Source organism: Rhinopithecus roxellana, chromosome 7, assembly GCF_007565055.1.
Source record: "Rhinopithecus roxellana isolate Shanxi Qingling chromosome 7, ASM756505v1, whole genome shotgun sequence".
Taxonomy (NCBI): Eukaryota; Metazoa; Chordata; class Mammalia; order Primates; family Cercopithecidae; genus Rhinopithecus; species Rhinopithecus roxellana.
The window spans coordinates 13,761,052-13,784,494 of NC_044555.1; the positions used below are offsets into that span (position 1 = coordinate 13,761,052).

Consider the following 23,443-nt stretch of genomic DNA (forward strand, 5'->3'; position numbering starts at 1 on the left):
TTCATAAGCAAGACAAAGTAAATATGACTAGACATTTTCCAGCAAATATTAACAGTAACTGGTACTTAGATTATCCTCATTTTCTTTTAAGGAAAATTTTGAATATCTCAAAGAGTTAACGTATACATTTGATAATTTTCTACCAAAAACAAATTTTATTTGATTTAGAAAGGTATTTACTGATAGAATTCACTGAAGAATATGCTGAATTGTTAGCCATTTTAATCTAATTAGGTGTGAGAGTCTATATGTGTGTGTGTGTATATATATATCCTCAGTATTCTTTCAACATTCTTAGTAAAGAACATATTAAAATTTAAAAATAAGCTACAAAATGACTGATGCCATTTGTCATGTCTTATCTATATGAATTTTATTTTCTTAAAATCATTTACCCAAAATAAAACTCAGAAAAATGCTGAATTATGGAGCTAGAATGATAAACTGACTGCAGTTGTTATCCTTTATGCCAATTTTGTAAGTTATGTTTATCAGAATAACCCTATATTTTACTGCCTGACTTTGTAAAAAAAGTTATAGATGTGTACTTATACGTTAATACTAAAAATATATTAGTTTTAAACATGGTGGATACACATGAGGTTTCATTACAATAACATAAGTTTGAAACTACTTTCTTTTCTTTCTACTTCTCTTCTGCCCTTTGACAAATCTATGTACTTATATTTTGACATTTCAAGTGCCTTTATTATAAAAACTTTTTAAGTTATTTCTTATGGGCAGTAATGTCTGCATCTAGCTTAGCACCCAACAAACAATAGGCTTTCAAGCTTTTTTAATGAATAAATGGTAGCACCATTTTACACATTTTGTTACCTTTAGCAATTAGTAAGTATTAAACTATTAACATGAGTGACGGTGCCCAGGATTGTCTTCTAGCATCTGAGGTCCCTTGCCTCAGAACTCTGCACCCAAGTGGGATGCATGCCACCCTCCCCATTCTGCACAGCACCTTGGCCCTGAGGCAGCCTGCCTGTACCTCGCATTGCCCAGAGTCCCTGGAGCAAGCATCTGTTTTCTGTAGTCCTTCTCTACATAGGGTTGGACAAGAAATAGGTCTATGAAGTCCTTGGGATTCCTTGATTCTGGAATCCAGCAATGAGGACCCTACTCCATGCAAAAGGCAAGGGTGAGGTTGTCTCACCAAGACAGCCACCCTAACAGCCCCTGGTCTTCCATCAAAACCAGCATCCTCCACAACAGCCAAAAGGTGGAAGCAACCCAGGTGTCTGAATAGACAAACAAAATGTGATCCAATAAACACAGGGAATATTATTCTGCCTTGAAAAAGGAAGGACATTCTGACACATGCTATGACATGCATGAAGCTTGAGGACATTATGCTAAGTGAAGTAAGTCAGTCACAAAGGGACAGACACTGTATGAGTCCACTTACAGGAAGTACCTAGAGTAGTCAAATTCATAAAGTCAGAGAGAAGAATGGTGGTTGCCAAGGGTGGGAGGAAGGGCAATGGGAGTTGTGCGATGGGTACAGATGACGAAAGATGAAAAGAGTTCTGGAGGTGGATGGTGGTGATGGCTGCACAACACTGTGATCGTAGTTAATGCACTGAACTGTGCACTTAAAAATGGCTGAGATAGCTGGGCATGGTGGCTCATGCCTGTCATTCCAGCACTCTGGGAGGCCGAGGTGGGCGGATCACCTGAGGTCAGGAGTTTGAGACTAGCCTGGCCAATATGGTGAAACCCCGTCTCTACTAAAAATACAAAAATTAGTCGGGTGTGCGGGCGGGCACCTGTAATCCCAGCTACTTGGGAGGCTGAGGTAGGAAAATCGTTTGAACCTGGGAAGTGGAGGTTGCAGTGAGCCAAGACCATGCCACTGCACCCCAGCCTGGGCAACAGAGTGAAACTCTGTCTCAAAAAAAAAAAAAAAAAAAGTTGAGATGGTTCATTTCATGTTATGTGTGTTTTACCACAATTTAAAAACAATGTCCTCTGGCCAGGCGCAGTGGCTCATGCCTGTAATTCCAGCACTTTGGGAGGCTGCGGTGGGCAGATCACGAGGTCAGGAGATTGAGACCATCCTGGCCAACATGGTGAAACCCCATCTCTACTAAAAATACAAAAATTAGCTAGGCGTGGTGGTGGGCACCTGTAATCCCAGCTACTTGGGAGGCTGGGGCAGGAGAATCACTTGAATCCGGGAGACGGAGGTTGCGGTGAGCCAAGATCATGCCATTGCACTCCAGCCTGGGCAACAAGAGCGAAACTCCGTCTCAAAAATAAATAAATAAATAACCAAACCAAAAACAAAAACAAAACAAAAAACAACAACAATGCTCTCCTGCACACCTACCTCCTGGGGAGAATGGCAGGGCCAGCACCCTTGACGGGAACGTGCCCCAGCTCCATGCCTCTGAATGCGGTGCGGTAGCACATGCAGTTCCCCAGTGGGAAGTGAGAGGAGGCTGTGTGAGGATGCCAGATGGCAAAGCTGAGGCCCAGGTACCATGACAAGGCAGGAGGAGGGGGCCCCACAGCTCATCCTGCCCCACGCACCTCACTCAGCCATGGACAGGGCCAGGCAGCAGCAGGCGCTACTCCTCCTCCCCATCTGCCTTGCCCTCGCCTTCTCCCTCACCGCGGTGGTCAGCAGCCACTGGTGTGAGGGGACCCAGCGGGTAGTGAAGCCGTTGGGCCAGGACCAGCCAGGAGGGCAGCACTGCGTTCACTTCAAACGAGACAACAGCAGCGATGGCAGGATGGACAACGACAGCCAGGCTGTGCTGTACATTTGGGAGCATTTTCCTGTAGTTAATATTAGTGTGTCTGCATAGTGAAAGTTAGGATTTAAGCTATGTTGATTGAAATTTTCATCCCACTTAAACTATTGTCTTCTTGAAGACAGGGAACATGTTAACATTTTAGTCAGACATAGTTAAAAAGACTAATCTAAACAAGAACAAGACACTTTTCAACTTCACTACAGTATGATACAGTTTCTTAACTTCTCTGAGCCTTCGTTTATTTTTTTTTACCTGTATGCAGAGAAATATAATGTATGCTCTGCTTTCCAGATACAGATATTGTAATGATAAAATAAAATAATACATATAAAAGAACTTTGCTACCTCTAAGATATCATGAAAGAAAGATGTTTATTACTATGCTTTCAATAGCAGTTTCTAACAAGATAAAAAGGAGAGTGGGGAGAGAGAAGGGAAGAGGGAGAGAGAGGTAGAGGGAAATGGGAGAAGCAACAACTTACTGCCTTATTTTTACAAATGTAGAAAGCATCATAATTCTGTAAACCACTGTTCTAAGCCAGTCTCCTCAATGGGGTAAAAGAGGATGATCAGGGAATTGAAAATGTGGGAGGTTTTGGTTATCATAGTATCTGGAAAGCGTTATTGCATTTATGGGGTTGGGTAGCTGCTATGCTAAACTTTCTGTAGCCTGCAGGATACTAACACACACAAAAATTATCCTACCCAAATGTTATTGGCAAATAACTAAGCCTAGCAAACATTTTTTGAAAAACTTTTATTTTCCTATTTGAATTAAATAAGTTGAATCACACACCAGTACACGTATTTTTACATTCAGGATGAAAAAAAAAACCAGCATGTATGATATACAAATATAGTCCTACTGGTATGCTTATATGATAAAGTATTTTATAAAATGTAACATAACCTATACAATTTTATGTGTGTGTGTGTGTGTGTATGTGTGTGAGTGTATAATGTAAAGGCTTTTATAAACATTTAACTTAAAGGTATTATGGTGCTGGCAAAGTGTGGTGTCTCATATCTGTAATCTCAGCTCTTTGGGAGGCTGAGGTGGGAGGATAGCTTGAGGCCAGGAGTTGGAGACTAGCCTGGGCAACAGAGTAAGACCCCGTTTCAATTTTAAAAATATGAATTTATTATGGTGCTATGTAGGTCTAACATTATAAGATGAACTGTCTCTATTCCATCTTAATCTTTGAGAGAGTGTAGGAATATTTTTATATCAATGTATTAGCAAGTTCTGGTGAGAATATACTTTACTAGAAGTGCAGCATTTAAAGTGCTTAAAAAGTGAAAAACAAGTAAGATTTCTCATATTATGCCCCAGACAACTGTAAAATTTTCTGTAAGATTAAGAAACACGACTATTTCCGCTCAGTATTATTTAAGGTAACTTTCAATCACAGAAGGATGAATCCAGTTGTCTTCACACTAGAAAGATCTCGCAATCAAAAATCAACCCCACTCCCAAAATCATTGTCGAAATCAAAATATTGATTACGTACCATAGAATCGAGTCATTCGCCTTCCTTTGCATTCGAACAGTGCAAGATGTCTTCTAAATAACCTTGTGGGGAGGATGTTCAGCTTTTGCGACTCTACAGAACAAAACTATCTCTCATCCTTCTTACTGTCGTTTATGTGAGTCTTTCCCACGCTGTAAGCAAGTAAAGTATCCAAATGCACCATTTTATCAGGCGCTCCATGGTCCAGAGGCAGGATATTTTGAAAGTTTGTGGCTAAAGTTGTGGCTCTCTCGTTCCATCCTAATCTAATTTTGATAATAGGACCTTACAGTTTCTAGTACTTGTAGAAAAAAAAACCTAAATTAATTCATTTTCTTCTTGGATTCCAGTAATTGTTTAGGATTTCTTTTCTACCAGTTGCTTTTGAGAAATATATTGATTTCTGGATGTCTTTAACTGATCATTGCTTTCAAGAAAAGCACTGCTCATGTCCATGCAGTTCACATCTATTTTTACAGTGATTCAGTCTGGAAAGTGAAGAGGCAGAATATAAATATTAAAGAAATATTAGTAATGGTAGATATGGTAATATTATCAGTTCAGGAGCAACTTTGCTTAGTTTATCCCTTATGTGCTCTACAGGTTCAATTTAATTGAAAGGGGGAAATGAGTAAGAATCAAAGTTTTGAATTTACACACATGGTTTATTCTTTTAATATATGCCATTTTGATTAAAATACTTTCATTTCTCTCAAATCCAACTTTACTTAGAGCCAAGTTTAATTTTTTGGAAAACTTGCAAAATCAATCTTCTTCCTTCTATTCCTTTTTTATGTGCAAATCATGGGAAGACAAAATTCAAATAAAATGTTTCTAGACATAGTGACTTGATAATTTCTTCTTTCTGTTTGGTAAATTGATCTTTCATGTTTCCCCACAGGATATAAAATTTCCAGAAAAATAAATAGGGTGGTATAACTACAAAGCTATGAAGCTGATTAAATTGGTATGTAGCAAATAAATTGAATTAATTCAAAATAATATTCATTTCACCATATCCAAGGCTGGGCCTACATGGTAAGTGCTTGCTACATTTGTTCTCCAAATTATTTCTTGCAATGCATTTTCCTTATTTACTCCTTTCCTTCCCATATCCACAAAACATAGTTTCTCTGTGGATAGCACATTCATGGCCCGATAAACAGCTTTTTAATATGATGTATAACCTCTCTGTAAACATTTTCTTAAGGCCATGACCACTCTATAATATAAGTTCTCCAGCTGATAAATGGGAAGTTCCTTAGTATATTCAAGGCATAGTTAAGGAACCAACCATAATCTTTGGTCTGAGAATTGCATTCTCTATCATAGATCTGCCACTAAACGAGTGACACTAAGAACTTGTCCTGATTGAGGTAATTTCTCTAATTTCCAAAATGTGGGTGATTAGCCACTGTCTTTCCAATGATTACAAGTAATCTGGGCATATACTTTTAAAAATAAGAATTGTCTAGGAATCTCGATTTTGATGTTCAAAATACAGACAAAATGTGTGATGTGTTTTATATTATGTCATTTCTGTAAGTTATTTCAACAAACTCATTCTTGGTGTGTGTAAATGGGAGTAACAGGTTATATTGTCTTAGAAGCTGGCTGGTGGGGAGGGATGAATTCAATGAACTCCTTTTCCCCGTCTCCACTTACTTCCATAAATCATAGTTTACATGCATTGGTGTGTAAGTTGCTCTTTCAGGTAGTTTAAAATAGTACTTCTCATAATGCCTTTTTCTACTGGTCTCACACCAGTCAGAATGGCTACTGTCAAAAAGTAAAAAAACAACATATGCTGGTGAGGCTGCAGATAAAAGGGAAGGTTTATACATTGTTGATAGGAATGCAAATTAGTTCAGCCACTGTGGAAAACAGTTTGGAGATTCCTCAAAGAACTTAAAACAGAACTGCCTTTCGACTAAGCAATCTCATTCCCGGGTATATACCCAAAAGAAAATAAATTGTTCTACCTGCATCCTATGTTCATTGCATCACTATTCACAGTAACAAAGACATGGAATGAACCTAGATGTCCATCAACAGTAGATTTAACAAAGTGGTACATATACACCATGAAATACTATGCAGCCATAAAAAAGATAGAAATCATGTCCTTTGCAGCAACATGAATGCAGCTGGAGGCCATTATCCTAAGTGAATTGATGCAGGAACAGAAAACCAAATGCCGTGCCTTCTCACTTATAAGTGGGAGCTAAACATTGAGTACTAGCGGACATAAAGATGGCGAAAATAGATACTGGAGACTACTAGAGGGTGGGGAGGGAGGGAGCAAGGGTTGAAAAATGAATTATTGAGGACTATGTTGGCTACATGGGTGACAGGATCATTTGTATTTCAAACCTCAGCATCATGCAATATACCCATGTAACAAATCTGCACATATACCCCCTGAATCTAAAATAAACTTTGAAATTTTATATATTTATATATATATTTATTTTTATTTTTATTTTTTTTAATGTAAGTACTGAAGTCACTTCAGTAATAGAAGACTTTGGGTTTTCCAAATTCCCCCAGAGCACATAATGCTCTGCTGACTAGTTATATGATTGAGGGCCCTAAGGACATGCTGGATGAATGGGGAGAGGGGTAGACTCCATATTTTCAAGATTTATCCACTGCCCTTAGTACCACATTGTGTGGTTAGGAATTTCAAACTACTTCTTATTTTAATCTGTGATTTTGACCACAATGAAAAAGCAGTACATATACTGAAATCCCTTAGGGGACGTCAGTTTGTCAACCCACTAACTAGCCCCTTGTTATATATTCCTTCTCATATTACTTCAATTTTGGACCCCTGAGTTAGTTTTCCAACAATATTGTGCATCCTAATAAAATAAAAATATTCTAAGTTATTTGCATGTTCCTTTATGTCTACATTTTAACTATAACATTTCAATGTATATTCCATAATGTATAAATGAACTGAACTGAATGTATAAAAGAGAAAAATACCAAAAGATACAAAATATTTAAGGTGAAGAGTGTATTGAAAACCACCCCAGGGGCTTCCTAATTCTTTCTTCAAAAGCCAAGCCAAATATTCTCTTTTATGATTTTATCTTTATTGTTGCTACATTACAACCCATAGTATCTTGCATTTCACCTCTTATATTCTTTCTAAAATAAAATCAATAAACACAGTAAAAAGGAACTTCTTGTATGGTTCTTTTATTGACACTTTTCTAAGGATTTTGCAAATATATACTACACACTTCTTTAAATGTAACTGTGTATTTTAATATAAGGAAAGCATGTGAACAGGTTATTAAAAATCCTTCATAGATATTTAAATAACATAATTTTCAAATTTTTTTTTTCTGTTGGTAAGGCATTTTAAAAAGCTTAATTCAGGGTTTTATGGTGTGGTGATAGTGATAAGTACATGTTTTTATGTGATTTAATTATGCTTTGGGAAAGATGAAGTTGAAAATAAAAAAAATCTTGAAACACAGGCCATTAAGAACATGGAAATCAAATGATATTTCCAAAAGTTCAAGAAATATTTAATGGCAAGTTTGAATGTCATGTCCAGGAAAGAGCAATTAAATCAGGACAGGCCATCGTCATGTTAAGATTAAATTGTCTAAAAACAAACTCCCCAGGATCTGCAGAAATGCATTCTATTCCTGGTTGCTAAAACCACGAATTTAAACCATCTAAAACTTGATTTTTTTAAGCTTCCTTTTTAGCACCAAGAGCAAAGGTAAAAAGTGAGAATAAAACCACAAATAATACTAATAGACTCCTCGCCTTCAAAGATCTGACAGTATAAACAGACATACAATTTAATAAGGAATTTCAGTAAAGCACGTTAATTATGAAAGGACACCGCAGGACAATAAAGTGAGCCAGGATATGAGAATGGGTGGCATGTCAGAAAAGCTATCCTGGAGGAATTGCTGTCCAGGAGATAACAGAGGAGTGAATAAACCATACCATTATGTTGGTGCAAAAGTAATTGCAGTTTTTGCATTTAAAGTAATGGCAAAAGCCACAACCACATTTGCATCAAACTAATACTACGAACAATCTTATTACTACCTTTTGGTGACTAGGCATAAATATTGATCTTGGGTTTTTATAAAACTGAACATATGTGTATATACCTATGACCCAGTTGCAGTATACATATGTTCAACTTTAGTAGATACTACCTAACATATCTAAACACGTTTGTCCCAAATTACACTCTTTCCAGCAATATACAACAGTGTCATTTGTTCTACAACCTTATCACTACTCGGAGTGTGAGGGGTGTGTGAAATAAGATAAAAGGAGGGTGGATGCTGTTAGCAGTGGAGTTTGGAGCTGGATAAAGTGTTCCAGGCTGAGGGACAGCACATGCAAAGGCCTGTGGAGAAGGGAAAATGAGGTGTATTTGAGCAACCAAAGATACCCTGATGGTGTGTGCTAGTGAATGAGCACTGATAGAAAATAAGATTAAATAATAAGCAAGCATGAGATCAAAAGAGGCCTTTCATGCCATATGAAGAGATATAAAATGTATCTTAAAGGTAACAGGAAGCCAATAAAGGGTTTTCTTACTGAGAATTCACTAAAGGGGTGAAGATGGGAAGTGGGAAGGTAAGAACCACAAGGACCATTTAAATTGAAACAGTGATAAATACAGGTGAGAGTGATAATGAGATCCTGCACCAGAGTACTGGTAATTGGGGATTTGGCAGCTACATAACAGGCAAAATAAATAGAATCTACTAGATTTGGCAGAGAAGGAGCTTGAGTATTGTTTCTGTTGAGTTTCATGTGCTTCTGTGATACTTAAACAGAAATATCCCTTCTACAGAGGTAAAACATGACAGGGCTTGAGGCCCAGGAAAGAGTTCTGCACTTGTGATTTTGACTTGTGAGGCATCAAAATTTAGATGGTGGTGGAGTTAATGTAGATGCTGATGGAGTATGAGTGAGAAGAAAAGGGAATCTAGGCAATCTGGGAAACACCAGTAATACAGAATCAGTAGAGAATAAGAATGGAGTACCCATAGAAGATACGGATGTACATGCAGTGGTGTAGCAGACACTTAAGAGGTGAGCTGTCTTGGATTCCAAGGAACAAAATTGATTTCACAAGGGTGATATGATGGACAATATTAAGACTGAGACTACGAGTAAGATTAGGACTAAAATAAAGCTATAAAGCTCCGTGAAATTAAGATTATGGGGGGCTATTACGAGAGCAGTTTCATAGAAGAGGAAATAATAAGAGCTAGATTTGGCATGAAGGACACACGAGGAAGAGAAGACAATAAAAGTAAACCAGGGTTTGCCAAATGCTCGTCTATGTATTTTTTAGCTCACCTCAAATAATTGAAAAAATAAATAAAAACAATATTGTTTTTCATGAAGTTTATCAGGGTTCTCAACTTCAACACTATCACCATTTTACACTGGGTAATTATGTACTGTAGGAGGCTGTCTTGTGCATTGTAATAAGTTTATCACTATCCTTGACCTCTATCCATTAGATATTAGTAGCACGTTCTGCTCCGTGTGACAAACAAAAATGTCTCCAGATATTGCCAAATGCTCCTTGAGGGGCAAAATCATTCCTCAATAAGAACCACTGAGCTAAAGTGATTCCATTTATGGAATGACACCATTTTTATGTGAATTCTTTTTGTGAAATGACAATAACATATTGGACATGTGTGGGTCTGTGCATATGTGAGTGCCTGTGTCTTTAACTTTCTTACATAGAATACTTTTTCAAATGAAATTGGTGTCTGAGTTTTCTTTTTGAACATGAACTGCTTATACAAAACTCAAAATTCTAAAGATTACTAGTGCAGTGCAAACAATGTATTTCAAAACTTTAGTAATAAGAGTTATTTTGAGTAGGAAATGGAGAGACATATGAGATAGTGGGATTTTTTAAAATATGGGATTATTGAGCATATTCAGATGCTATTTGGAGGAATCAAACTATATGTAGAGATTGAAGTTATTGAATGTGAGAGGCACATCAAAGAGAGCAGAATATCCCTGACTCTGTGAAAGGGCGAATAATAATGGGATTCAATAGTCAGGCAGAAGTATTCAACTTAAGAGAAGGAAATGGTGTGTGTGTGTCTGTGTGTGTGTGTGTGTGTCTGTGTGTGTGTGTGTGTGTTTAAACGGACTCGATTTTCTGTTTGGTGAAATGAAATTGAAATATAGGCTACTCAAATGTTCTATTGTCTTCATGAAGTAGCAAATAGTATCTTTTGCTGATAACAAGGCAGAAGATGAGAAAGCTATGGTTTTAAATGATTGCTGTGAATACATGAAGAATGAATTATTCAGAAAAAATGTAGTAAGATTACCAAGCAGTTTAAATTTGGAAATCATAAGTCTGTAATGAAACCAACTTACAATGTTGGATGCTTTTTCAAGGACACTCAGCTGCTGGAGTGCGAGCACAGAGAATGTAGATCACTGAGTTCCTAGAGGCTTGGGGTCTTTACAGATCCATACTTAACATAGAGGGACAACTACATGGGAAGAATTTTAATGTATACACAATGTAAAGAGCCGGATATTATTTAGAGCAGCAGTTCCCAACCATTTCGGCACCAGGGACCGCTTTCATGGAAGACAATTTTTCCATGAACCGGAGCAAGGTGGTGGGGGGTTTGGGAGGGCATTAGATTCTCATAAGGAGCGTGCAAACCAGGTCTCTCATACGCACGGTTCACAATAGGGTTTGTGCTCCAATGAGAATCTAACGCTAAATTAACAGGAGGTGGAGTTCAGGCAGTAAAGCTTGCTCACCTACCGCTCACCTCCTGCTGTGCAGGTGCAGCCTGGTTCCTAATAGACCATGGAAGAGACCGGTCCATGGCCCGGGGGTTGGGGACCCCAGATTCAGAGGGCCAGGCACACAATTTAAACAAGACTTCATTTCCTAGCTTTTTCCACTGAGAGGGCCCCAAAAGAGGGTAAAGAAACAACAGCTTAAAATTGTCCGGATCTTGGTTTCTAAACACCATCCCACAACAAAAGGAACTAGGTATCCTTGGGAAAGCAAGTGATTCTAGGGCTGAAATAGGAAAAATACAAGATGAGTCTTGAAAATCTTGTGACATTACGAAGTAACAAAATGAACAAAAGGGAACGGGGTATTGTTGAAAGAACATAGTAGCCAACCTTAAAAAGATCCTAGCTGAATCTGCCAAAGACAGAACCATCTGTGCACACACACAAAAATGATAGCAATGGATTTTAACCTACAGGAGGAAATGAATACCCAGAAGTCTATCTGGATATAAATAAATCACCAAGTAAATAAATAAATAGGGAAGAAGGCATAGAAAGAAAAAGAGAAATAGAAAATTCACTTTTAAGCACACACCACAATAATAATTGCTACAGATGAGATCCAATAATGAATACTAAAAATAGTAAGTGAAAGTTTGATGAGAAAAAATTTGCATAGACTCAAAATATCTCTACAAAAAATAGTTACTAACTACAGAGAGATCTTAACTTTACAGTGGAGAAACCTGGCAAAAACTACCTTAACCAAATGATCATGGTTAACATAACCATGTTGATATCATGGTTATGTAATTTTTTAAAAATACGGGATTACTGAGCAAGCACATTTGGATGCCACTTGGAGGAATCAAACGATACTTAGAGACTGAAGTTACTGAGTGTGTGAGGCACATCAAAGAGAGCAGAATATCCCTGACTCTGTGAAAGGGTGAAAAATAATGGGATTCAAAACTCAGGCAGAAATATTCATAAGAAGTATTCATAAGAAATGTTGATATAATGAGCCCCATTGATGTGATGCACTTCTGAGGCACAATATCATGTTTGTGGTATTCTTGCCAAAAGTGCATAACTTCATTCAAATCATGAAAAAACATCGGAGAAACCCAAATTGAAGGCCAGCTGTAAAAGAATGAACCCATATGTATCATTAGTACCAAGATCATAAAAAAACAAGAAAAGACTGAAAAACTGCCAGACACTGGAGGAGACGAAGGAGACATGACAATTAAATAGAATATAGTATAGTACATTGGAACCTGAAAAAGAAAAGGGGCCATTAGTGGAAAAACTGGTGAAATTTGAATACTATGTATAATTCAGTGACTAGTATTGTACCAATATTAATTTACTGATTTTGGTCATTATTATGTAAAATGTTAACTTTAGGAAAAGCTAGATGAGAGATATTTGGGAACTGTACTATTTTTTGCAAGAATTCTGTAAGCATGAAATTAGGTAAGAATTAACAATTCAAAAATATAATTGATTCTTCATGGTAGGAAAGGAAGCAGAGACAGTCATTGCCCGAAACATAGTGACCTCAATAAACAATTTTGAAATGAATAAATAAAATAATGAAAGAAAATTACCTAAATCCTAGAGTACTACTTCAAGTGAACAACTACATCTTTTAAACTAGACCAGTGACTCAAAATAAAATAAAATAAATCCACGTTTTTCCCAATAATTTATTTCAGAACAGAAAATCTAAGTCAAATATTAAATTTAAAAGTGTATTAAATCCAGCCAGGCACAGTGGCTCACGCCTGTAATCCCAGCACTTTGGGAGGCCAGGCAGAGGACCACTTGAGGTCAGGAGCTCGAGACCAGCCTGGCCAACATGGCAAAACCCCATCTCTACCAAAAAATACAAAAAATAGCCAGGCATGGTGGCAGGTACCTGTAGTCCTAGTTACCCTGGAGGCTGAGGTAGGAGAATCACTTGAACCCATGAGGTGGGGGCTGCAGTGAGCCGAGATCACACTACCGCACTCTATCCTGGGCGACAGAGTAAGACCCTCGGTCAAAAAAAAAAAAAAAAAAAAAAAAAAATTGTATTAAATCCAAACTGCTAGAACAAGAAAGCTACATAGAACAAATGGAACAGCAGCTTTTACTTTGGAGAAAGGCAGTACCATTTTATCACAGAGGCTTCAACAAACAGAAATACTCAGAATCAACAAATAGAGGAAGCAGTGATATTTAATTCTCAAGTAAAGATATATTAGAAACAGTCACTTTAATACTTGTATTTACACAACACATGGAAACAGAGAAGATCCAAAAATCACTGCTAGTGCTAACCTAATATATCCAGCAGAGAGGAAAGTAAAACTGAGAAGTTTGATATCTATGTATTTTGTTACCACTGTGAAAAGCAAGAAAATGAAAACAATAAAAAACATGAAGAGTACTTCTAGGTCCCCAAGTTAATGCTGCTGATGGACGTCTGAAATTATGACTGTATAGAACTGAGTTGCCCAATATGTTTGCCATAAGCCATATAAGGTCACTGAACATTTGAAATGTGGCTAGTCACCGAATCATGTTGTAAGTATAAAATACATACAGTATTTGAAGATTTAGTATGAAAAAATGCAAAATATTTTATGAATTTTTACATTGATTACACATTGGAATCATAATATTCCAGATATATTGCGTTGATAAAAATATTAATTAATTTCACTAATGATTTTACTTTCTAAAATGTGACTACTAGTAAATTTAAAACTATTTCCATGGTTCACATTTCATTTATGCTTGTATTGTATTTATATTGGATAGCACTGGTATAGAAAATGAAAGAGAGCTAGGTAGGAAAACAGGATTTTTAACAGCATTAAAAGGGTTCTATCAGTAAAACTCCCTAACATTTCTTTTTAATATTTATTCTAACATTTATATTTCCTTTTAAATTTCCACTGGAACCACCTTTTCACCTTAGAACTGAAGTGTTCATCAATTATGTATTAAGCCCTTAATTCCAAGACATGATGTTCTAGAAGAACATGTTGAAGCCGTTGCTAATGTATCTGATTATGTAGCCTGGCAGTCCTTCAGGGCGCGGGATAATCTGGCCCCTAGGGATTGACAGACTTTATATGGCACTTTTTTTGTTTGTCTTTTGCAGTGTCCAGCACAGAATTATGTTTGAATGTCTCTTAAAAGATGCCATCACCTCTACTAGACTCACCCAGTTTCTGGGGGATCTGGGACAAAAGGAGCAGAAGGGGGAAATAGCTTTACTCTTCTCTGTGTTTAAACCTCATCTTCCTTACTGCTCTCAAATCCGAATGAGACAAAAAATATACCCATCTCATTGCCTGACCTTTTCCCCACTGAAACCAGAGCACAGATAGTCCTGATTAACCAACCCTCTCTTGCTCCTTTCACTTGACACGACTTAGCTCTTCTGTGACAAGGGCCTTGTAAGGAAAAGACATTTAAATCTAACAAGCCATAATTAATACATCTCACTTGAGTCCTAGATTAGTCATTAGCAAACTCTTTGCTCTCATGACCCCTGTACTCTAGTCAAAATTATTGAAGACCCAAAAAAGCTTTTATTAATGTGGATTATAACAATCTGTAGTTAGCATATTAGAAATTAAAATTGAGTGATTTAAAAAACCATTTAAGTATCAATTCATTTTAAATGTTACTCATAAACCCATTTAATATATTTATAATATATTTTATAAGAAATATTAACTATATTGTTTAATAATATAATAATTATATAATGGCTAAAATAATATTAAAAGAAAAATTAATGAGAAGAGGGCACTGCTTTATATTTTTAAAAATCTCTACATCTGGCTTTGTAGAAAACAGCTGGAACTTCATATTTGCCTCTGCATTTAAGCTGGTTCAATGTATAGCTTTAGCTGATGTATATGAATAAAATATAGCCTCACAGAGAGTCTGAAAAAGGAGGACTATTTTAGGTATTCAGTCTGTTTCGGTATATATATATATATATATATATATAAAATATATGTGTGTGTATATATATATTTTTATATATATATGTATTTCTCTTATATATCACTTATATATATGTGTGTGTGTATATATATATGTATTTCTCTGAAACTACATCCAAATAGGCAAATGGCAGTTTCTTTTCTAAGTTCTGGGGTACATGTGCAGGACATGCAGGTTTGTTACATGGGTAAACATGTGCCATGGTGGTTTGCTGCACCTATCAACCCATCACCTAGGTATTAAGCCCCACATGCATTAGCTATTTATCCTGATACTCTCCTTCCCCCTACACCCCCAACAGGCACCAGTGTGTGTTGTTTCCCTCCCTGTGTTAATGTGTTCTCATTGTTCAGCTACCACTCATAGGTGAGAACATGCAGTGCTTGGTTTACTGTCCCTGTATTCATTTGCTGAGGATAATGGCTTCCAGCTCCATCCATGTCTCTACAAAGGACATTATCTTGTTCCTTTTTTGTGACTGCATAGTATTCCATGGTGTATATGTACCACATTTTCTTTATCCAGTCTATCATTGATGGGCATTTGGGTTGGTTTCATGTCTTTGCTATTGTGAATAGTGCTGCAATGAACATACATGTACACATATCTTTATAATAGAATGATTTGTATTCTTTGGGGTATTATACCCAGTAATGGGATTGCTTTGTCAAATGATATTTCTGGTTTTTAGGTCATTGAGGAGTCGCCACTGTCTTCCACAATGGTTGAACTAATTTACATTCCCACCAACAGTGTAAAAGTGTTCCTATTTCTCCACCACCTCACCAGCATCTGCTGTTTTTTTGACATTTTAATAATTGCCATTCTGACTGGTGTGAGGTGGTATCTCATTGTGGTTTTGATTTGCATTTCTCTAATGATCAGTGATGTTAAGCTTTTTTTCATATGTTTGTTGGTCACATAAAGGTCTTCTTTTGAGAAGTGTCTGTTCATTCCCCTTGCCCACTTTTTAATGGAGTTGTTTTTATCTTATCAGTGTTTAAGTTCCTTGTGAATTTTAGATATTAGACTTTTGTCAGATGGATAGATTGCAAAAATTTTCTCCCTTTCTGTAGGTTGCCTGTTCACTCTGATGATAATTTCTCTTGCTGTGTAGAAGCTCTTTAAGGTTAATTAGATCCCATTTGTCAATTTTGGCTTTTCTTGTAATTGCTTTTGATATTTTCTTCATGAAATCTTTGCCCATGCTTTTAAATGGTATTGCCTAGATTTTCTTCTAGGGTTTTTTATAGTTTTGGGTTTTACATGTATGTCTTAAATCCATTTTGGGTTAATTTTTGTATAAGGTGTAAAGAAGGGGTTCAGTTTCAATTTTCTGTGTATGGCTAGCCAGTTCTCCCAGCACCATTTATTAAATAGGGAATCCTTTCCCCATTGCTTGTTTTTGTCAGGTTTTTCAGAGATCAGATTGTTGTAGATGTGCAGTCTTATTTCTGAGATCCTTATTCTGTTCAATTAGTCTATGTGTGTAATTTTGTACCAGTACCATGCTGTTTTGGTTACTGTAGCCTTGTAGTATAGTTTGAAGTTGGGTAGCTTGATGCCTCCAGCTTTGTTCTGTTTGCTTAGGATTGTCTTGGCTATACAGGCTCTGTTGTGGTTCCATATGAATTTTAAAGTAGTTGTTTTTTGTAATTCTCTGAAGAATGTCAATGGTAGTTTAATGGGAGTAGCACTAAATCTATAAATTACTTTGGACAGTATGGCCATTTTCACGATGTTGATTCTTCCTATCCATGAGCATGGAATATTTTTCCATTGACTTGAATCCTCTCTGATTTCCTTGAGCAGCAGTTTGTGGTTCTCCTTGAAGAGGTCCTTCGCTTCCCTTGTTAGCTGTATTCCTAGGTATTTTATTATTTTTGTAGCAATTGTGAAGAGGAGTTCATTCATGTTTGCTTCTTGGCTTGTATATTGTTGGTATGTAGGAATGCTTGTGATTTTTGCACATTGATTTTGTATCCTGAGACTTTGCTGAAGTTGCTTATCAGCTTAACAAGCTTTTGGCCTAAGATGATAGGGTTTTCTAGATTAGGATCATGTCATCTAAAAACAGAGACAGTTTGACTTCCTCTCTTCTTACTTGAATGCCCTTTCTCTAATTTATAAAGTTATTAATTACCTTCCTCAATTCCTATTTTATGTCTTTAATATTTACATATAAATCTTGCTTTTAATGTCTTTATTATTTTACATTATGTAGTAATCCTAACATTTGCAAGTTAGCATTTTGTCTCCACATGTTCCAGGGGAAGGAAGAATGCAGACCCAATATGTTCTTCTGTTTGGTCCCTCTGTCAGGCACAACCCAGTGAATTTTTCTTTGATTTAGTAAAGATTTACCGAAGGTTCACCCTGACCCTACTATGGGCTGGCCATACCAAGAGACATAGGTGCTTTGTACCAACATATTTGAGTCATCCAACTAACTCCCTCACGAGACTTTTCTAATTAAAATTGACTTCCTTTGGAGTTTTCCCACAGGGAGGATATGTGCTGGTCTAGCTGACCTGACTCTCCAGTTAGCTTGACATTTGTGTTTCTCACTGCAAATTAATAGATCAGTATTCAGGTTTACCCTGAAATATCCTGGGAGTTGCACAGCATGGACCAACATCCCTAAGTCTGATCAACACTAAAGCAGTTTCTAAATGGAGATCATGATAAATGCATTAAGAAATTTCCACTGGGTAAGAGCCTTCTAGCAGCCAGTTTTATCTGTTAATATGCTTATATGTCACAATGTCATTTGTCACTTTTCACAGAGCTCTGACATAATATTCAAATAGTTGAGATATAATAGATAGTTTGAGTTCAATGTTATGTAGAAAAATCACTATTTCCTCATAATGGACAGTTTATTTCTTTATATGAAACCATTTTGAATATGCTTAATGTATTTTTAATGTAACCAGGAAGCCAACCTAATTGCTATTTCCCCAGAAATTACTTTTTATAACTCTATCAATGCAATAAGGTTTTTAAAAGTTTTTTCTTTCTATATTTTTACATTGGCTTATTTGAGGTAAATTTTAAAATTTTGTGTTGAAAAATAAACCTACAGTAATTATTTGTGCTGAGACAAAACATAGCCAGGTTTTCCAGATGTGGAGGATAATCCAAGGGTTAAATAAAATGAGATAATGTTTTCCTTTTTAAACCATCACCACTAAAGACTTAGTATTAATACTGCATAGCACTTTTCAGTGCACAAATACTTGTAATAAATATTGTACCACATTTCTCGTAATATAGCCTGATGTATGAGTAGAACAAATGTAATTTCCAATCTAGAGGTAAGGGAAGATAGGTCCAAATGGTTCCATGACTTGCCCAAGTTCACATAGCTGGTAAGACCCAAGTTGAACTGTGTCTTTAACCCTGCATATCCAATTTCTCTGTACCTTCTACTATCCTATTGGTACCTGGAATTACTAGTAGCAATACATTAGACAAATTGAATACATTATATATTTTTGAAGGAAAAAGCCACAGATGAACAAGTCAAATGCATTTTAAAATTGTAGTTACATTGTATTGAACTAAATTAATGGATAATCAAATTACTACACATACTTTGACTTATTAATGAAGATGTATTAGGTACATTGTCAATAGAATACTAGCTTTTTTTTCTTGTTGCTGTGCTTGTGGCAATTTTGTGCACTGTTGCACCCAGATCTTTCAGAATTTGTTCCAACAAATTCAAGGTGCTTTGCTGTTTCATCAGAATGGATATATTAAGGTACAATCCAGTGTGTTGAATACATAAAGCATGAAACTTTCCAAACATTACTAGCTGTTGGTAATGTTACAGGTCCCGCTTACCACCACCAGCATAATTCAGATAAATTCCTTTATACATGAATCCCATGAAAACAGGAAAAAACAAAGCATGATACATATATAAGGACATGTACTATGTTACCAAATACATTTCTGACTGGAATTTCTGCTTTGACAAGCTTCATTGGAAACCAAGTCCTCCCATTACAATGTTTTATGACTGATGAGTGGTAGAACTTCCCAAAGATTATCTCCTGGTTTTGTACATTCAAATCTTGCTTCTCTTCCCATATCCACAAGTCTTCAATGCTAAGTTCTTTAGAGCACATTTATATCACAGTAATGATACGGGAGTGCTGGGAAGGGAAGAGTGTGGTCCCTTTAAATGATATGAGGGGTGGACAGGGAAGTGCTGGGTAGAGGAAGGCATAGTCCCTGGCTAGGGCTCCACCCCCACCGACCTGGGTGAGGATAAGCACTCCTGCTTTCAAGCCCAAATGTTGCATTTTCCAAGACCACCCTGGCCCTCCACACCCCCATCCTGGGCCTGTAATAACCCGAGACCCTAGCGGGCAGACACACAGGTGGCCAGACATCAAGATGAGCACGTCAGCGGAAGAAGACACAGTGGCTGGACGATGAGAGGGCATCGAGGGAGCAGGTCGGTGGAAGAGCACAACGACAGATGCCAGCATGCCAGCAGGCCATCAACCAGCAGGACGAGGACAAGTTTGGCCTGGCCGGAGCAGTCAGAGGAAAGCTGGGGCCGCCGAGTGCTCCAACTCCAGGGCAAAACCACCTCTCTTCTGGCTCCCCCATCGCCTGAGAGCTACTTCCACTCAATAAAATTTTGTACTCCTTCTCCAAGCCCACATGTGATCCGATTCATCTGGCACAGCAAGGCAAGAACCCAGGATACAGAAAGCCCTCTGTCCTTGCAACAAGGTAGAGGGTCTAACTGAGCTGCTTAACACAAGCCGCCTATAGGCAAACTGAAAGAGGACCCTGTAACACACGCCCACTGGGGCTTCAGGAGCGGTAAACATTCACCCTTAGACATTGCCGTGAGGTCGGAGCCCCACAGCCCATCTATATGCTCCCCTAGAAGTTTGAGCAGCGGGGCACTGAAAAAGCAAGCCAGACCCCCATCGCACACCTGCGAAAGGGACAAGGAACTTTTTCCATTTCAGTAAGACCTCTGGTCCTGCATATACATGTCACAACACTGAATCAATCAGAACAGTGCACTATAGAAGTTTTCTTGGAAGCCATTGCTACATAGGATGTCTAGAAATACTTTTCTTGGACATGACTAAAAACCACAAACATGTATCACAGTAAACCCAAAGTAAATGTTTTCCAATTCACCTTCACCTTAGCCATATCTCAAAAGTTTCTTTGGCCACACCAGTGGCACCTGACAGAAGGAAAATGTAACAGAAGGCATGTCACACTGGAAAGAAACAGTGAACTGCATAAAGTAACCTTAATTTGCAAACTGTATAAAACACATGGTCATGTGAACACATTGCTATAAGCTCTCATGGGCCTTGGAAAAGTCAGGCAAGTTCAGGGCTTAAAGTTGGAGCTTTAGATTCATGGAGATTCTGCTGCTGCCACATACCCATATTTGTTCTTCCTGTACTGTTGATATGTAACATGACCATGAATACATTTTTCAAAATCTACCTCATATTCTCTCTTGAACTGAAAGGTTCTTTATACCAACCTATTGGCTCCTCAGGAAGCCCACCAAAGCCAGGTATGGTGTGACTCATGTGTGTAATTCCAGCTACTCAGGAGGCTGAGACAAAAAAATATCACTTAAGGCTAGGAGTTCAAGACCAGCCTGGGCAACACAGGGAGACCTTGTCACTATAAACATTTTAAAAATTAGCCTAGCATGGTGGCATGCACTTGTAATCTCAGCTACTCAGGAGGCTGAGTCAGGAAGATTACTCAAACTCAGTAATTTGAGACCAGCCTGGACAATTTAGTGAGACCACAGCTATGAAAAAAGAAAAAGAGAGAGAAATAAGTGCATAGTCTCCAATAGTTAAGTAATACAACATTTAACATACATGTCCTTAGGTGACCCAAGCTTCAAATAGCCCTCCCAGGCTAAGAATATCTTAGCCCTTGCTGATTCCTGAAATGCAGTGATTGGGGTCCTTTCCAAATGTGTTTCCCTCACTCCGATGCATCTCCTACATGCTGTATTTTAAAAGTTCAAGGGTTGGTGAAAATCTATTCCCCTAGTTTAAGAAAGCCTAAAGATTGCTTCGTTTTCAAACATCCTCTATCTTCTGTCACCAATGACTTAACTGAACTGCTCTTGATGACTTTTTGGTTACTAGATCTGCAGACCCTGAGCAGACATTTCCATAATCCTAGCCATATATTTATTCATCCAGGGCCTAAAGATTGGCTTCAAATGTGTTCCTCAACTAGGGCAACATTGCTGTCATTCTACCAGAAATACTCTCTGAGTAGCCAGAGGCCAGCTTAAGAGAGTGGATTAAAACACTGAGAAATTCATGTCAACTGTCCTCTGTCACTCTACCTGTTGATGTTTGTGTAGGTCTCTCTCCGTGTGTGTGTATGTGTGTGTGTGTGTGTGTGTGTGTGTGTGTGTGAGAGAGAGAGAGAGAGAGAGAGAGAGAGCCCATATGAATGGGCTAATAAATACTGGGCTATACTCCATTTCTGCCCTTTTCCCTCCTGCATATGTCCAACAACCTTCTCCATCACAACACTGTAGCTTTATTCTTATAAGAAAACTAAATCAGGAATCATTCTTTCACATAAAGATATAAAACATAAGACTTACCTTTTCACTAAAAACAGGTTGTGGCAGAAGATAGAATTTATCCTATGATGATGGAAAAATTGCATTTTCACTCCACACGGTCTCTATAGCATGGTGTGGTCATACTTCTCACATGGAAGCAAAGGGCTTCAAAACAAAAGTAGCAGAAACTGCCATAAAGAGATGAAAGTGCCCTGTTTAGCATTTTGGTCTTTTCCAGTGTCCCTGACTGAGCTAACTATGATGGACAAGAAGCCTGGAAAATACTTGGAAACATTATTGGAAAAATACTTAGAATTGCTTGACTGTATGATAACAATCGGACCCTCTACATTAAACCCAGAAGCTGTAGCCACAGCCACAAACAATGAAGCAGACTACTCAAGGACACTTACAGGTTAAAGGAATATTGAGGAGCATGCAGAAAAAGTGGTAATGTGAAAGAAAAGGGGATTGTGTTTCCTTCTTCTAGTTATTGATGGCTACAAAAATCATTACACAACTAGTGAGTTACTAAAACAATTTACTATCTCTTACGATATTATAGGTCAAGAATTTGGGCAGGGCTTGGTGAGACAATTTTTCTCCTCTACATGGCATTGATATGACCAATTCATCTTATTTAGAGGGTGTGTGGACTAGTTTGGGGGATTCAAGATGGCTTCACTCACACGCTACCAACTTGGCAGGATCACTGAAAAGCTGGGCTCAGCTGGGTCTCTCTCCCTTTCTATGTAGTCTTTGCATGTGTTTTCCCAACAAGGTAGTTGGATTTCTTATTATGGCAGCTCTGGACTCAAGAGGAGGTGGTAATTGCTACTTCCCTAAAAGATTAGGCCTAGAATAAGCCATAATATTACTTCTTCCATATTCTGTCAGTCAAAGCAGTCACAGATCAGCCCAGATTTAAGGGGAGGAAATCTATACTTGACCTGTTCAATATCTGGCCATTTTTAACCTACTTACATCTCTTTTTGGTAAAAGTTGCTCAAGGCCAAATGTTAGCTGCAGAACTTGAAATCATGATGTCAGAACCATTCACAATGCCAGAATTATTGAGGATAGCCCTCTCACCAAAGACTTCAGAAATCTAGCACTGATTATAAAAGCCTTAGTTAAATTCCACCACACCAAACACCTATAAACAAAGGCGTTGTTCTGGTTCTGAGGAGAGCTGACCTTTGACAGAGGGAAGTAGTTGATCATTTTGCCTGGGAACCTTTGGAGGCAAAGGTCAAATCTTTCCATCTATAAAAATATATGGGAGAAACCAGAAAGAATCCAGAGATGATCAACTGAATAGATTAAAGGATAGGAAATTACTTCCCTCAACAAAAATAAAGGAGTCTAGGCTATTGAGCCACAAGAAAGGAAGCTATCCAAGATTAATAGATGTCTTCAAATATATGAGAGGATTTTCTCAGTAGGAAATTAAGCAGTTGTTCCACTTAGAAAGAGCTGTAGTAAGAGGAAATGACTTGTATGAAATGGATAAGACAGAGGTAGAAGCTTTCTGTCTATTAGAGGATCAAAGAATATGAAACGAGATATTTCTAAAGCAAAAGAGTTTTTATTGGTTTTTGGAGTTAATGTATTATTATCGAACTCTAAATTTATGAGAAAAAAATAAGTAACAGACTGAAAGGAGAGGGAGGATAATACATACAAATGGGATGTGGCTCCTATTAAATTGCTTACAGTCTCTTTGGGAAGATAGTAAATGTGCATTAAGTAAATAT

At 37.5% G+C, this 23,443-nt stretch overlaps 1 protein-coding gene across 3 annotated transcripts in view; it reads right to left on the bottom strand.

Moving 5' to 3' along the window:
- Positions 1-4,379, bottom strand: part of DCAF8L2 (DDB1 and CUL4 associated factor 8 like 2) — a 181,329-nt gene extending 176,950 nt beyond the window's left edge. For all 3 annotated transcript variants that reach the window (XM_030934416.1, XM_030934415.1, XM_030934414.1), the window contains exon 1: positions 4,283-4,379. The gene's annotated coding sequence lies outside the window, so the exon portion shown is untranslated. The remainder of the gene's footprint in view (positions 1-4,282) is intronic.
- Between the last annotated feature and the right edge of the window lie 19,064 nt (positions 4,380-23,443).